The 18,551-nt window shown below is 42.0% G+C and overlaps 1 pseudogene; it reads right to left on the bottom strand.

The window, feature by feature from the left end:
* Positions 1-1,032: 1,032 nt before the first annotated feature.
* LOC149446039 (U2 spliceosomal RNA) lies at positions 1,033-1,194 on the bottom strand (annotated as a pseudogene).
* Positions 1,195-18,551: the final 17,357 nt, after the last annotated feature.

The raw sequence follows: 18,551 nt of genomic DNA, 5'->3' as shown, positions 1-18,551 counted from the left end.
TTTCAACTTATAAGCAGAGTTCTGCCAAATATTTGTGTACAACGTATATTGCCGTTTTTAATCTTGTGGATCATGGCATGATTATTTTAGATCATAACCTAATAAAATGTAATTTTGACTTTGTTGATGAATAGTGTGTTAATCTAGATCAGGAGTCTCCAGACTTTGTAAACAAAGGGCCAGTTTACTGCCCTTCTACCTTCAGGGGACCCAAACTGTCTCAAATGGGAATAGAAAAAGTGGTTTTTTTTTAAGTCCGCAAAAATGCAGATAACGAAAAAACCCGTAAGTGTTCACAAAAAATGTGCAAGTGCAAAACACCACACAAAAAAAGTGCACTTAGGGGTGTGCTTTGTCCTTCCCCCGAAGGGGATGGACCACTACCCTGATCCCCCGGGGCACGAAGCTCCTGACAGGGACAAGGTTCCCATTTGGTCCTCCTGGCCAAAAGGCCTGGTGGATCACCGTTCCTTGTGTCCAGCCAAAGCCAGACACCCAGTACTTGGTCAGAGGGCTCTCCCGAAGAGAAAACCCCCTAGGGACAGGGGAGGAAGGAACCAAAAGGCCACACATCCTCCCCCTAGACTTCAGGGCAGGCCCAAGGACCCACACCCTCCATCCTGTGAGGGAAACACACACAAAAGTAAAGAAAAAGTGACAAAACATGGGAGGTGCAATAAATTAAATAAATAAAAAAGTGGTCGTGCCAAATAGTGCACAGACCAGGCCCCGAGGCCTGTAGCAAAAATTGCCCTTGTCCTAGCCAAAAGGCCTGGTCCTAAGGGCGCTGTGCAGGAAAAGTGGAAACACAGTGACCATGTGCCATTTTCACACAGTGGGGTCCCACACCCAGGTGCTACTAGTGGCACCCCTGAGGCGACTACTCAGGGGGCACTGGTTTGCAGACTTTCTGCCTTCCCAACCCCTGGCCAGACAAGGTAGATCCGTCCAAATCAGGAGGTACTGGGTCCCTCTGACGTTCCAAAGGGGAATTACTCCCGGGCCCCAGCTTCTACTCGTGAGCACCACGGTTTCTGTTCCCCCCGTAATAGCCATCAGGACCCCCATCATACCAGCAGGGGTACTATACAACCAGTCATCCGCACAAGGTTAGAATGACCGTGGAGCACCCCTACTGGACACTGATAAGAACAGATACTACACTTGATCTTAGCCAAAAGGCCGAGAAGCGAATAAACATTATAGGAATAGAAAAAGTGTTTTTTTTTTTTTTTTTAAGTCCGCAAACGTGCAACTATAACGAAAAACCCGTAAGTGTTCACAAAAAATGTGCAAGTGCAAAACACCACACGAAAAAGTGCACTTAGGGGTGTGTTTGTCCTACCCCCGAAAGGGTTGGACCGTTCACCCGATCCCCCGGGGCACGAAGCTCCTGACAGGGACAAGGTTCCTATTTGGTCCTCCTGGCCAAAAGGCCTGGTGGACCACCGTTCCTTATGCCCAGCCGAAGCCGGACATCCAGTACTAGGCAAGGGGGTTCTCCCGAAGAGAAAACCCCCTAGGGATCAGGGGAGGAAGGAACCGTATGGCCACACATCCTCCCCCTAGACTTCAGGTAAGGCCCGAGGACCCACACCCTCCATCCGTGGAAAAACACACACATAAGAACAGAAAAAGTGACAAAACGTGGGAGTGGTAAATAAATAAATAAATAAATAAATAAAAAATAAAAAAGTGGTACCGTGCCTAATAGTGCACAGACCAGGCCCTGAGGCCTGTAGCAAAAATTGCCCCGGACTTAGCCAAAAGACCTGGTCCTTAGGGCGCTGTGCAAAAAGAAGTGAAAGTGTTAGTGGAGGTAAACTATGCCTGGTGGTTTTGGGAGTAAAAAAAGTACATAGCACCTGTGGTCAGTGCTAGTATTAGTGCCCATAATTGGTATTATGGGGAGGAATGGTGCCTATGTTGGTGTCAGTGGGAGGACTTGTGGACTAGTGTCACATCAGTGGTATCAGTGGAAGGAATAGTTCCCGATTGTTGGTGTCAGTGGGAGAGATGGTGCCCCAACATTGGTATCAGTAGGAGAAACAGTGTCCTATCATTAGTGTCAGTGGAAGGAAAAATGTCTTATCGTTGGTATCAGTGGGAGGAATAGTGCCCCATCATTGGTATCAGTGGGAAGAATAGTGCCCCATCATTGGTCTCAGTGAAATGAATAGTGCTCCATCATTGGTGTCAGTGGTAGGAACAGTGCCCCATCATTGGTGTCAGTTGGAGGAATAATGCCTGTTGTTGGTGTCAGTGGGAGGAATAGTGACCCATTGTTGATGTCATTGGGAGGTATAATGCCTCATCCTTGGTGTCAGTGAGAGGAATACTGCCCCATCTTTGGTGTCAATGGGAGGAATAGTGCTTTATCATTGGTATCAGTGGGAGGAATAGTGTCTCATCCTTGGTGTCAGTGGGAGGAATGGTGCCCCATCTTTGGTGTCATGGGAGGAATAGTGCCCCATCTTTGGTGTCAATGGGAGGAATAGTGCCTTGTCTTTGGTGTCAGTGGGAGGAATAGTGCCCCATTGTTTGTATAAGTGGAAGGAGTTATGTCCCATTTTGTTGTCAATGGAAGGAATATTGTGCTATCGTTGGTGTCAATGGAAGGAATACTGCCTGTTGTTGGTGTCAATGGGAGGAATAGTGACCCATTGTTGATGTCATTATGAGGTATAGTGCTTCATCCTTGGTGTCAGTGGAAGGAATAGTGCCCCATCTTTATGTCAATGGGAGGAATAGTGTCCCATCGTTGGTATCAGTGGGAGGAATAGTGCCTCATCCTTGGTGTCAGTGGGAGGAATAGTGCCCCATCATTGGTATCAGTGGGAGGAATAGTGCCCCATCATTGGTATCAGTGGGAGGAATAGTGCCCCATCATTGGTATCAGTGGGAGGAATAGTGCTTCATCGTTGGTATCAGTGGGAGGAATAGTGTCCCATCGTTGGTATCAGTGGGAGGAATAGTGCCTCATCCTTGGTGTCAGTGGGAGGAATAGTGCCCCATCATTGGTATCAGTGGGAGGAATAGTGCCCCATCATTGGTATCAGTGGGAGGAATAGTGCCCCATCATTGGTATCAGTGGGAGGAATAGTGCTTCATCGTTGGTATCAGTGGGAGGAATAGTGCCCCATCATTGGTATCAGTGGTAGGAATAGTGTCCCATCGTTGGTATCAGTGGGAGGAATAGTGCCTCATCCTTGGTGTCAGTGGGAGGAATAGTGCCCCATCATTTGTATCAGTGGAAGGAGTTATGTCCCATTTTGTTGTCAATGGAAGGACTATTGTGCTATCATTGGTGTCAATGGAAGGAATGTTGCCTCATATTAGTGGGAGGAATAGTTCTGGAATTAGGCAAAAAATGGACATATTTGCTTCGTCCAGCTTCCAAAGACCACTGATCTAGATGTATAATACAGCTATGACACATTGCTCACGTACCTCTTTTTTAAATTCCCCAATTCTTTTAGCCATAACTCTGTTTAGAACTGTTTGTTTTTGCTCTTTGGTGAATATAAAGCTGCTCAGTCAGTTTTTGAGCAAGCCAGCTGCATTTGGATATAGGGATTTATTAAAGAAGTCATTTTCATTCTTTCTTCCATTCACTTCAAATTCCTATTCAGATTCAAAAAAGTTTCTATCTCATTAAATTTCACTGAAGCTGATCAGATATGTGAGGAGAACACAGATCAGAATGAAAATTATTCCCCAGACATTAGTTGGCAATCAGGAAATGATCTAACTGTTGAAAGATCCTTTCCTGACCCAATGTAGATACATATATGCACTCCAGAATAGCTCTACACTACTGGAGATTATCACACAATACAAACGTTTTAGATGCAATTGTGGGATAATCTCTATATGTATGGAGTGAAAACAGGTCTGTCACCACTGCCATCCACTTTTACAAAGATCAAATAGAATTTTTTGTGAGATATTTTCAGTTCTACTGATAATTCAGAGGCGAAAAAAGAGAATGTGTTGTTACTCTCAATAGGCACTTAATAGTGGAAATAGTAGAGTCAATAAGGACACCTGTTTGGTTGACAACTGTCTAAGATGGGAATTCTTTCCACTTTGAAAGATTTCCTCTCAATTCTTATTGCATCTTTACAACACAAGCAATAAAATAAACTGACAGTTTTTACCCTTTCTCAACGCTATCCAAAACATAAATATTGCCCATACATACAACTCAAGAGCTTCATAAATACTAACCTGTGAACAAGGTGCAGCATGGTGTGGCAGGCAGTAAACACACAGTCCAAGTCAGGCAGCAAAGGTATTTTGTAGAAAGATTCAACACAACATGTGGCAATGATTCATACTCTGAACGGTCTAGGGTTGTCAGTGGTGTACCCCAAGGTTCAGTGTTGGGACCCTTACTTTATCATATATTTATAAACAATATAGGATCTGGGATTAAAAATCCCATTTCAGTCTTTGCAGATGACACCAAGCTGTGCAGTAGAATAACATCCTTACAGGATGTCTCCAATTTACAAGCCGACCTCAATGCTCTGTGTAATTGGGCAACTATGTGGCAAATGAGGTTTAATGTTGATAAATGTAAGGTTCTGCACTACAGGGCTAAGAATATGCATGCATCATACATACTAGGGGGGTACAACTGGGGGAATCAATGGTATACTGGGGGAATCAATGGTGGAGAAGAATCTGGGAGTTCTGGTAGATTACAGGCTTAATAATGGCGTGCAATGCCAAGCTGCAGTTTCTAAAGCGAGCAAAATCCTCTCTTGTATTAAAAGAGGTATAGACTCCAGAGGGAGAGATATCATATTACCCCGGTACAAATCATTAGGAAGACCTCATCTGGAATATGCAGTTCAATTTTGTGCACCAATTCACAAAAAGAACATTGGGGAACTGGAGAAAGTACAGAGAAGGGCAACCAAACTGATAAGAGGCATGGAGGAGCTCAGCTATGAGGAAAGATTAGAGGAACTGAATTTATTTTCTCTTGAGAAGAGGAGATTAAGGGGGGATATGATCACCATATATAATACATAAGGGGGGATATGATCTCCATGTATAATACATAAGGGGGGATATGATCACCATGTATAATACATAAGGGGAGATATGATCACCATGTATAATACATAAGGGGGATATGATCACCATGTATAATACATAAGGGGGGGATATGATCTCCATGTATAATACATAAAGGGGGATATGATCTCCATGTATAATACATAAGGGGGATATGATCTCCATGTATAATACATAAGGGGGATATGATCACCATGTATAATACATAAGGGGGATATGATCTCCATGTATAATACATAAGGGGGGATATGATCTCCATGTATAATACATAAGGGGGATATGATCTCCATGTATAATACATAAGGGGGGATATGATCTCCATGTATAATACATAAGGGGGGATATGATCACCATGTATAATACATAAGGGGGATATGATCTCCATGTATAATACATAAGGGGGGGATATGATCTCCATGTATAATACATAAGGGGGGATATGATCACCATGTATAATACATAAGGGGGATATGATCTCCATGTACAATACATAAGGGGGATATGATCTCCATGTATAATACATAAGGGGGATATGATCTCCATGTATAATACATAAGGAGGGATATGATCTCCATGTATAATACATAAGGGGTGATATGATCTCCATGTATAATACATCAGTGGTTCATATAGTGAACTCGGTGTAGAGTTATTCACCCTGAGGTCATCACAGAGGACAAGGGGGCACTCTTTACATCTGGAGGAAAAGAGATTTAATCTCCAAATACGGAAAGGTTTCTTCACAGTAAGAGTTGTGAAAATGTGGAATATAATCCCAAAAGAGTTGCTTCTGGCCAGCTCAGTGGATTGCTTTAAAAAAAGTCCTGGATTCTTTCTTGGAAACACAGAATATAACTGGATACTAACATTTGTAGGTAAAGTTGATCCAGGGAATATCCGATTGCCTCTCGGGGGATCAGGAAGGAATTTTTTCCCCTGCAGGAGCAAATTGGATCATGCTTTGCTGGGTTTTCTGCCTTCCTCTGGATCAACTGTGGGTGTAGGATTATAATTTTTTTTTTTTTATGGTTGAACTGGATGGACTTTTGTCTTTTTTCAGCCAGGCTAACTATGTACCTGCGTAACTATGTGACTTTTATAGGCCCAACAAGTGAGCACACCTATCCAGAGATACTTACAAGCTGTGACAAAAGCTTGGACACTTAAAATGCTAACAGAGTCTGCAACGAGGATTGAAAATGCGGCCTGGCTGGTCCACAACTAAAGGGGAGGCTTCCGGAAGAGAAGTAGATGTAGTCTCTGCACCAGGGGCGGACTGACAACTCATGGGGCCCCTGGGCAATAGGGGATCATGGGGCCCCTGTGTCCTTGCCCAAACTCAAAAAAGCCTATGAAAAAGGTACCAGGGGCATCTCATGGGGCCCCCTACTGACCCCGGGCCCTCGGGCACTGCCCGAGTTACCAAATGGTCAGTCCGCCCCTGCTCTGCACTATTCCGGGTGCAGAGAAGTAGACGTAGTCCCTATAACCTTTCCCTACCTAACTATTGTCCTTGCCAGATGGGGATCCTGTCCCTACATTATCCACTTTCAAAAAGTGCCCCAAACCCAAGATCCGGAGTCTTAGGGCTTGTTCACACTTGACTAAATTTCAAACTCTTCCAAAACATCCCTATAGTGTTAGTATGGGCATTAGACAGGCATTAATGAGCGTTAGTATGGGCATTTTACAAGCAGACACCCTATGCGTGGTTTTAGATGTTTTATAAGAATTTTATAAGCATTAAAACGGCACCACAAATGCCTATAATAAACTCTAATGGTATTAACACCCCTCGAACTACTGCTAGTGCATTTGAGGAGCATCACCATAGACATGAATGGGATGCATTGAAAGGCTTCAACTCCTCTTGACTTGACATGAGGCTTCAATTTTGAAGCGATGCGATGTTAACACTTCATGTTTTGATCATGTGAACAACATTGTGTGCTGCCCATAGTATCATTTCCATAGGTGTTTGAGGAGCATTAAAAACACCCCTCACACGCCTGCTTTCAAAGCCAGTGTGAACTAAGCCTTAGATGCCCCAAGATGGCTACTGTGTCACATGGGGTGCCATCATCCAATCCTGTGACTGCAGGAAGTCATAGAGGAACCAAGTTCTCTACAACTTCGTTCCCCTTTTGCATTGCGGTTGAGAGCCACCTACAGTGGGGAGTACAAATTGTACCTGCCTACCCATTACGTCACTTTCACATGGGCGGCAATTTCTACTGCTCTCTGAAAAACAGCAGCCCGAGGTGTCCACCCCCTCAATGCGTTTTTTTTTTAGCTATGTTTTTTTTTTTTTTTCTTCATTCCTAATGTAAATTTTATATTGGAATATATTACCACTACCACTATCCAAGCGTTAGGCTCACGTTTGCAGCACAGTCCCATTAACTTAAATAGAAGAGACTGACAAGGTGGTATCATCTGTTTAACTCAACAAGTCAAGGTAAATTTGTCATAGCCACAGAGTATCAGAGCCGCTGCATGTGTACCACCCCCTTTCACTGCCATGGCAGGTTTTAAGTGGGTACTTTCTGCGGAGTAATAAAAATGAGGATAAGTTGCTTTTTTTACTGCTCCTTTGCAGCCCATGTGATGAAGAGGAGGTCCTCCCTGAAACTCATTCCTGCAGGATCTGATGTCATCTCTGGGAGCGGAAGCAGACAGGCGGGCTTTGGATCAGATCCTGAATGGAAGGTTTCTTGGATCATTAGCATTCCCTTTTTTCATCTGAGGCTGTCACACTGGCATGGACTCTGTCCTTGGACAGGGCTGGGGAACCTCAAGTGGGACATCATTTTTTTACAGGCCTGGACTGACTTTTTTTGCCTGGACCATATAGTTTTTGGGCTTACCTTCAAGTGACAGTTACCTTTGTCATTGTGAACTTTCGCATTTTTTAAGTGGGTGCCTTTGTTCTGATCCTATTCTTGGGGCACACCTGCAATTTGATGCTTGCCTCTTGACCACTTGCTTATCAGCCACTTATACCCCCTTCCTGCCCAGGCCAATTTTCACCTTTCAGAGCTGTTGCACTTTGAATGACAATTGTGCGGTCATGCAACACTGTGCCCCTATGACATTTTTATCATTTTTTTCACACAAATACAGATTTCTTTTGGTGGTATTTAATCACCACTTGTTTTTCCATTTTTGCGCTGTAAATGAAAAAACGAAAATTCGAAATTTTGTCTGTTTCTGTCATAACGTTTTGGAAATAAATAGTCTTTCTACACAAATTTTGGCCAAAATGTATTCTGCTACATTTCTTTGGTGAAAATCACCCAAATCAGTGTTTTATTATTTAGTTGGTTGGAATGTTATAGAGTTCACAAACTATGGGATATATCTATAAATCAATCAATCCTGATGCACTGACAGCTGATCTCATTTCTTGAGGCCCAAAAATGCCACAATGGTATAAATACCCCCCAAATTACCACTTTTTTGGAAAATAAAGTCTGAGAGTCTGAGGTATTTACTAAGAGGCATGGCAAGTTTTTGAAGTTGTCATAATTTTGTGGAAAATGAAAAAATGGAAAAAAACATTTTTACTTTTTTTTTTACATACTGTCACTAGTGCAGTACAGTGACAACATATAACTGTTGCGGCGGCGATCATGGACACTGAATGGTGACAGTATGTAAAAAAAAAGATAATAATAATTTATTTATATATGTATTTATTTTACAGTTTAATTTTTTATTACATTTTTTTTTCTACTCCTGTGACCAGAGCAATACAATGTTACAAAAGTAGCATTGTACTACTCTAGGCAAGTGATCAGGATTTTTTTTTTTTTACACATTATGATTGCTTATACCATTATTATATTATTATTATTATTATTATTATTATACAGGATTTATATAGTGCCAACAGTGTGCTCAGCACTTTACAATATAACGGGAGACAATACAGCAACAATACAATTTAATACAAGAGGGATAGGAGCTCCTTGGAGCTTACATTCTAGGAGATACCATTGAATTTCATTGGTATAAGCAAGCATTTTTACTGAATGAATCTGATTCGTTTTGTAGTTTTTGTTTTGATCAGTGTGATTGACCACAGCTGATCACATGCTACAGATGGGTTGTGGTTGTGGTTGGCCCAGTCTGTACATATGATCACTGCTAGCAGCACAGTTGTAAGCAATGAACTATTGTTGTTATTATTATTATTATTACTATTATTATACAGGAGTTATATAGCACCAACAGTTTGCGCAGCGCTTTACAAAATGAAGGTAGACATTACAGTTACAATTCAATTTGGTACAAGAGGAAACAGAGGGCCCGGTTATTTAGAGCTTACAATCTATCAGGAAGGGTTGAGTGATACAAAAGGTAATAGCTGTGGGGGGGATGAGCTGATGGAGGAAATAAAAGGCAGTTTACTAGTTAGAAGCAGTATAGGCTTCTGGTTTTCAGGGATCGTCTAAAGGTGGATAGATTAGGAGACAGCTGGACAGATTGGAGTAGGGAGTTCTAAAGGATGGGAGAAGCTTGGGTGAAGTTCTGGAGGTGAGCATGGAAGGAGGTGACATGGGAACTAGAGAGGAAAAGGTCATGGGAGGGTTGAACAGAGCGGTTTGGTTGTGATTTTGAGACCAGATTGGTGATGTAGCTGGCCCATGGGATAATAAGGTTCCCGCTCGGCCGTCATCTAACAATAGGCCGGCGAGAAGAAGTTAAAGCAGTTTGGAGTGTTTGTGAGAATTTTTTGTACAAAGGCTTATATATCCCATGGTATCTTGCTTCCTGCCTCCTGAAACTCCTTCCCTCAGCATTTCTGTAGTTCAGAAGGCGATCTTTGTGAAATGTGTGATACAGCAGTACCTACTCACAGGACATAGTAAATACGGGTCACAGAATTCAAGCAAGGAAATGTGTGGGATCTTCACAATCTTCAAGATCATTTATATTAATAGGAGTAGGCTAGAAATAATTGAAATACAATGGGGAAATCAAATTAATGAATACATTTTGACCATAGCTACACTTTAAGAGGATATATTGCACACCAATTAATATACTACTAATGTCTTGCTTTTCTTGTCCTTTATTTTCATATTACTTTAATACCTAACAATTAGAAAATAAAACGCAAAATTCAAGACTAATGAAGCTTTATGACACGTTGGTTTACCACCATACAACAAGAGAATTGCAGTAAATGTGAAACCTGACTGCATCAGAGCTGCTATACTGTGTCTGAAATACACCTATTAGACGCGGTGGAACCATATACATTGATTTGAAGGTCCTGGTGACTGTTGTGAGAAAACCATGACAATGTAAAAATGTAGGGGCCATGAAACCTGGGCTCTGCTTGTCATGGCTCCCCTTCTCTTCCTCCCAAATGAGCCAGGCATCGTGGAGATGAACAGAACTAAGGGGATATGTCCTTCTGCAGCTTCATCCTTTAAAAGATTTAAAGGATAAAAATCTGTAAAACCATTTCTTTCATCATTAATGTCAGGAGTCTCCAAATTTTCCAAACAAAGGGCCATCTTACTGTCCTTCAGACCTTAGGGGGGCTGGAGTGTGGCCACTGGGAGTAGAAATTGTCCCGGCTGGAGTGCAAATAAACAATGCATCTTTGGTATCAGTGAGAGGAATAGCACCCCATCGTTGGTGTCAGTGGGGGAAAAAGTACCCCATCACTGGTATTATTTGGAGGAATAGTGCCCCATCATTGATGTCAATAACAGGAATAATGTCCCACCATTGGAATCAGTGGGAGGAATAGTGCCCTATTATTGGTATCAATGGAGGAATAGTGTCCCATCATTGGTATCAGTGGGAGGAACAGTGTCCTATTATTGGTATCAATGGGAAGAATAATGCCCAATTATTGATATCAATGGGTGGAATAGTGCCCCATCATTGGTATCAGTAGGAGGAATAATGTCCCTTCATTGGTATCAGTGGGAGGAATAGTGCCCCATCATTGGTATCAGTAGGAGGAATAATGTCCCTTCATTGGTATCAGTGGGAGGAATAGTGTTCCATCATTGGTATCCATTAGAGGAATAGTGTCCCAACATTGGTGTCAGTAAGAGGACTGGAGTTCCATAATTTTTTGTCAATGAGAGGAATATTGACCCATCATTGGTGTCAGTGGAAGGATTTATGTCACCAACAATGGGTGTCAGTGGGAGGAATAGTGTCTTGTATAATTAGGAGGAAAAGTGCTCCAAGAGTCGGATAAAGGTGAACATCCAGCCCTGCGGCATCAGTTTGGAGACCACTAATCTGATAAAGATCACTCTGGTTAAGAGTTCCAATGTGCACATTTAACATAGATAGCTGGCTGAGATTTACTTACATTTTGTAAGGTGAATTTGATGAGTATGTCAGTAAAAGCCTCAAAACTAGCATACATCAACATCACTTGGATATAAAAGAATAAAAGTCTTACTTTCTGGGGAATTTACTTCATAGACTGAAAAAAATAAGGTTGTTTATTTCAGTAAGATCACCTCTGCACCAAGGAACAAACATTCCCATGGGCACCTAAATGAGGAAAAACTATGCTTGGTTTTCCCTCTCCCTCATTGACCTGGTCTGGTCTTCAAACTTTCCCATGTACTTTGGCTGGTCAAATGATGCCATGTTAATGGCAGCACATACAATTGCAGAGATAATTTTCAGAGACTCTACATTACCACCAGTAGCTAAAACAACAAAGTGTAACATGCAATACACATACATTTTATGTGCAAAGGTTTGTAGACACCTTACCATGACATCTATCTGTATGGCCAAAGTATATGGAAACTCTTCAAAATGAAAGAGTTCAGGTGGATTCAGTGAAGGTTTCAGTCAGGCCAGGTTCTCAGCTATGCGTTTTTTAGTGCTCTTTTGAATTTTGCAGAAATTCACTACAGTCCATTTAACATGGTTTCCTATGGGGTGAGGGGGAGCCGCTCAGAGCTCACCGCAGGAGTCAGGCATGTTGAGTGTATGGAGTGGCCTCAGCACGCTCTTGTGACCAAGCCCCGATGGGCGGGGGGAAACAGATCAGAGGGTGTTGCTAACGCAATGCTGAGGCTATTCCATACACTTAACATGCCTGACTCCTGAGGTTGGTTCTGAGCAGCGTCTACTCCCCCTTACCATGAAGATACTGGAACGGATCTAGGATGCTGCTCCCTTCATTCCCTTGCTGGTGGGGTGATTCTTCTCCTTCAGTCTGGCTTCAGAGCGGTTCCGCCAAACCTCATACCTGGTTTACTTGGTTTCCTATAGGACAGGTTCACATCTATGTGTTATCAACCTTAACCTCCCTAGCGGTATGATTATTTCAGATTTTTGGTGCTGAAAGCGGTACCATTTTTTTGCATGGAAATATGTAGTTTTTTTATTGCAGGCTGTAATATTTAGGAATAACTCACTGAAATCTGTCCGAACAAGAATCTATTAAACATCCCGGGTATGATAAAATTTGAAACACGAAATCATAAATTATAATTTAATAAATAATCATAAAAAATAATAATATAATAATAATAAATTTAATTCAATAATATAATCAAACCAAAAACACGGAAATTTTGAAATACAGAGGCAAATTCGCACATCACTGAGCAAAGTCGCAAAATTGTTTTCAGTGTCTGATGACGAATTTCCCCACGAATCATTATCACTCAATTCTGCAAGTGGTTCTGATTTACTATCGCTGTTCTCTAGCTGGGTAAACTGCTTTTGACCTAAAGGGACGCTTTTTGGACGCCATGGACTTTTCTAAGTTTCCAGGCAGAAAGAACAGTAAAAATGCAGGCAGGGCACAGGACAAAGCAGTAGGGACAAAATATATGTGAAATGCATTGAAACAGCAATAACAGCAAAAATGACATTTTTTAAAAATTTCAAATTTGCCGCTGATTCCGGTGCCCGTACGTCCCGACGTCACAGGGACCAGAACACGGAAGCCGGATGCCGGCATTGGCCGGAGGAGATGGCCGAGGATGCTGCAGGGGACACATCGCGGGAGCGAAGGACAAGGTAAGTGCTGCAGGGACCCCCTGAGCAACGCTGCATGGTAAGCCCGAGTGTAGATCGGGATTACCGCTCTTGGTACTGAAATTTTACCCCGAGCTACACTCGGGAATACCGCTAAGGAGGTTAAAGTATAACTAAAGGCAATTTTTTTTAAGTTTAGTTTTGGATAGAGGGGAGGTGGATTTGAACTCCTGTTGGGCTTATATTGCTGTCTGTGTCCCCCGTTAGGGAGATTCACTCTCTCTATTTGTCCTGGTCACCATTATCATTGAAGGTGAAAGTAAAAGAAAAACCCAAATTTTGGTTTGTCCCCAGAAAAGTAATAAAGGGGAAATATTCCAAAGGGGACACTAGTTCTGGTGACCTGGGGGGCCCAAAGAGATTCCCTTAATTTGCAGGGATTTCCTCTCACTTCCTGATTTGGCTATGGAACAGGAAGTGAAGGTAAATCTCCCCAAAGGGACAAAATGGCAAAATTAAACCTTATATGGGTTATAACCCTCTCTTACTCTATCCAAAATGAGAAAAAAAAGTTTTGCCTATATTTCTATTTTAATGCTACAGGATGCAAAGACATTACAGACAATTGTGCACTTTCAGCCTTGTTGCAACAGTTTGGGGAAGGCCCTTCTCTATTTTACTGTGGCCGTGCGTAAAGCCAAGACAAGTTTTGATCAATTTGGTATGGAGGAACCTGATTGGACTGCACAAAGCAGTGACCTCAACGCTGCTAAACACCTTTGGGATGAATTGTAACACCGATTGCAAGCCAGGTCTTCTTAGCCAAAATCGGTATCTGATCTCACAAATGCTCTTTTGACTAAATGAGCACAAATTTCCATAAACGCACTCCAAAATCTTGTGAAAAGCTGTTATAGCTGCAAAGGGGGCCAACACTGTCTCAATGCCCATGGTTTCAGAACAGACTGTTTTTGGCTATATAGTGTACAACTTAACCTGCAAACATACTCATTCTTCACCCCTCCCATCGTAGAGCCCACACTATATACCCACCGAGGACAATCAGCCATAAAAGCAATAACTTATTATAGTACATATTTATCTGTAGCTGATAAATCCAGCCACCGTTACCAAATATTGTAAAGTTTTCTGTGGCCAGTCCAGCTAGCATTTATTAACCCCCCTGGCGGTATTCCCGAGTGTAGCTCGGGGTAAAGTTTCAGCATCACAAGCGGTAACCCCGAGCTACACTCAGGCTTACCATGCGGTGCTGCTCTAGGATCCCTCGATCACTTACCTTGTCCTGCGCTCCCGCGATGTCCCTCCTGCAGTGTCCCCGGCAATGTCCTCCGGCGGATGCCGGCATCTGTCATCTGGGTTCCGTCCCCTGCGATGTCGGGACGTACGGGGGGACGGAACTGACGGGAAATTTGAAAATGACAAAAAGTGACATTCACTAAATACACTAAAATCACATAGTATAACATTCCTGTATCAAAGCATTTCACATACATTTTGTCCCGAGTGCTTTGTCCTGTGCCCTGCCTGCATTTTTACTGTTCTTTCTGCCTGGAAACTGAGAAATGTCCATGGCGTCCAAAAAGCGTCCCTTTAGGTCAAAAGTGGTTTTAGACCGGCTAGAGAACAGCGATAGTAAATCAGAACCACTTGCAGAATTGAGTGATAATGATTCGTGGGGGAAATTCCTCATCAGAAACTGAAAACGATTTTGTGACTTTGCTCAGTGATGTGCGAACTTTGCGCTCAATTTCAAATTTCAGTGTTTTTGGTTTGATTATATTATTGAATTAAATTTTATTATTATATTATTATTTTTTATGATTATTTATTAAATTATAATTTATGATTTTGTGTTTCAAATTGTAACATACCCGGGATGTTTACTAGACTCTTGTTCGGACAGATTTCAGTGAGTTATTCCTAAAAATTACAGGCCTACAATAAAAAAATACATATTTCTATGCAAAAAAATGTACCGCTTTGAGCACAGAAATACTGACATAATCAGACCGCTAGGGAGGTTAAGTACTGTGTCAATAATTACAGGTACTTATACAGCACCATCAATTTTCACAGAGCTTTCCATATCTTGTACATTCACATCAGTCCCTATTCTTTAAGAAATTTTCAATCTACAGTCCCCAACTCACAATTATACTAGGGCCCAGGGGCAGACTGACAATTCATGGGGCCCCCAGGCAATAGGGGATCATGGGGTCCCTGTGTCCTCACCCACACTCAAACCACACCCAAAAAAGCCTATGAAAGGTACTGGGGGCATCTCATGGGGCCCCCTACTGACCCTGGGCCCTCGGGCAGTGCCTGAGAGCCCAAATGGTCAGTCTGCCTCTGCTAGGGCCAATTTACCTGTCTTTGGAGTGTTGAAGGAAACCCACACACACACAACATTCAAACTCAATGCAGTTGGTGCCACGGTTGGGCTTTGAACCAACAACCCTAGTTCCGCTAGGTGGAAGCGCTAACTTAGCTTCACTTAGCCACTGTGCTGCCCAAGTACTCCATGCAGGGCAAATTGAAACATAGAGGCTGATTTACTAAAACTACATGGTGCAAAATCTGGTGCAGCTCTGCATAGGAACCAATCAGCTCCTAGGTTTTTTGGTTTTTTTTGTCAAAGCTTAATTGAACAAGCTGAAGTTAGAAGCTGATTGGCTACCATGTACAGCTGTACCACATTTTGCATTCTCCAGTTTTAGTAAATCAACCCCATGGATTGCAGTTTGCATTGTCTACATTTATGTCTGCTGGGCCCATCAGGCAGGATGTGCCATGAAACGCCCTCGTGCCCTGAGACACTGGATTTCATATCATGACATGAGGGCTTTTCATGCCACATCCTGCCTAATTGGCCCAGCAGACATACCCCATATAACTGAAGTGGTCACACAGATTTCATCAAATGTAACACGTAATCTTTCAATAATTTCTGAACACTGCTATACACACTTATACACTACTGACAAAATATTGTATAAAACATACTTTGCATGTTTTACAACATATACTCAAGCTGTCCAGCTACTTCAAGTGATCCATCTCTGTCCATCGCCCACTCTGCCAGCGAGGGGCGGACTGACAACTCATGGGGCCCCCAGGCAATAGGGGATCATGGGGCCCCTGTGTCCTCGCCCACACCCAAAAAAGCCTAGGAAAAAGCCAATGAAAGGTACCAGGGGCATCTCCTGGGGCCCCCTACTGACCCTGGGCCCTCGGGCATTGCCCTAGTGCTCGAATGGTCAGTCCACCCCTGCTGCCAGCAAAATGCCAAATACTTACATGAATGTTAGCATAATACGGGATATCCAGGGGCTAGGTTGCTGAGCCAGTTGCCAAGCCCAAAATATATATATATATATATATATATATATATATATATATATGTGTGTGTGTGTTTTTGTTTTTTATATTGGTTGGTGGGTGATACGCATTAACTGATGTACTATTAATGTGAAGTGTGAAAGGTACCAGGGGCATCTCATGGGGCCCCCTACTGACCCCGGCCCTCGGGCATTGCCCTAGTGCTCGAATGGTCAGTACGCCCCTGCTGCCAGCAAAATGCCAAATACTTACATGAATGTTAGCATAATACGGGTATCCAGGGGCTAGGTTGCTGAGCCAGTTGCCGAGCCCAAAAAAAAAAATATATATATATATATATATATATATATATATATATATGTGTGTGTGTGTGTTTTTGTTTTTTTTGTTTTTTATATTGGTTGGTGGGTGATACGCTTTAACTGATGTACTATTAATGTGAAGTACTATTAAAATACTATTAAAACATGCTAAGTTCACAAAGCTGTGCGTAAATTTTGTGAACTGGGTCTAATGATTGCGATTTACGTATAAGTTGGAGTAGTACTGTATATTATAACATTTCAGCTCAGTAATAATTTGTCTCTTTGCTTTGTTGTTTTCAGTTGTTTTTATCAGCCATCGCTCTGATTGGCCAACGTCCCCTTTTGTTCAAATTACACTTTATTTTTATGAGCCAGCTGTTTCAGATTGACCAAAGTAAAACCTGCAGTTTTTTTTTTTTTATGAGACAGCTGTTTTGTGATTAGTTGAAGGAAACCTGTGCTACACTTTTATGTTAGGGCCGTATTCTGATTGTCTAATCTTTTCCATGAGTGAATGAACTCCACAAATAATGTGTTGCACCTTCTTATTTCATAAATATATTGTGAGATTCATATGAATAGTATTTAATCCTACTCCTTTATCCCCAGATGCAGGATTTCCTGCCCTCGCTGCTTGCGATATTTTCTGTTTGGAACTTGAATACGATTTCCAGATTTATTTATGATGACTTGAAGAGAATTCATTTATTGTCTATGTTCTTTGGCTGAAGGCAAATATAGATAGGCAGATCTGGTAGGTTACTTTGGCTAGATGGATGAAAAAAAGGAATAATTTAACAATTCTTTACAGGGTAGAGTGTGTGTTTTACATTATGTGATTTCTGCTTTACATAAGAGGAATGCCCGCAGCCAGGGGCGGACTGACAACTCATGGGGCCCCCAGGCAATTGGGGATCATGGGGCCCCTGTGTCCTTGCCCACACTCAAAAAGCCTATAAAAAAGGTGCCAGGGGCATTTCATGGGCCCCCTACTAACCCCCGGCCCTCAGGCAGTGCCCGAGTGCTCGAATGGTTAGTCGCCCCTGCCCACAACGTAGCATTATGGTGGTGAGTCACACAGCCAATCGCACTCGAGCGTGTTCTGACATGTTCTAATTTGCCCTCACCTGGGTCACCAACCAGTTAACTCAGTCTTTATGGAGTAGTAGAAAAAATAACAGGTGTGTGCGTTGTGCTGTTGGAGGAAAATGAGTGATAGGAATCTGGAGCAGCAGATTAACATCAAATTTTGCAAGAAAATTGAAACTTTAGCTCTGTTACAACAGGCTTATGGTGAACATTCCATGAAGAAATCAAGTGTTTTTGAATGGCATAGGTGGTTTAACCTCCTTAGCGGTATGATTATTTCAGATTTTTTGTGCTGAAAGCGGTACATTATTTTGCATGGAAATATGTAGTTTTTTATTGTAGGCTGTAATTTTTAGGAATAACTCACTGAAATCTGTCCGAACAAGAGTCTAGTAAACATCCCGGGTATAAAAATAAAATTTGAAACACGAAATCATAAATTATAATTTAATAAATAATCATAAAAAATAATAATATAATAATAATACATTTAATTCAATAATATAATCAAACCGAAAACACTGAAATTTGAAATATAGCGCCAAGTTCGTACATTGCCGAGCAAAGTCGCAAAATCGTTTTCAGCGTCTGATGACGAATTTCCCCCACGAATCATTATCACTCAATTCTGCAAGTGGTTCTGATTTACTATCGCTGTTCTCTAGCTGATCTAAACCCGCTTTTGACCTAAAGGGACACTTTTTGGACACCATGGACGTTTCTCAG

This window comes from Staurois parvus, unplaced genomic scaffold (genome assembly GCF_062004578.1).
Source record: "Staurois parvus isolate SC_StPar_1 unplaced genomic scaffold, SC_StPar_1.0 ptg000698l, whole genome shotgun sequence".
Lineage (NCBI taxonomy): Eukaryota > Metazoa > Chordata > Amphibia > Anura > Ranidae > Staurois > Staurois parvus.
The sequence above is the reverse complement of the archived record's forward strand: the minus strand, read 5'-3'. Positions and strand labels throughout refer to the sequence as shown.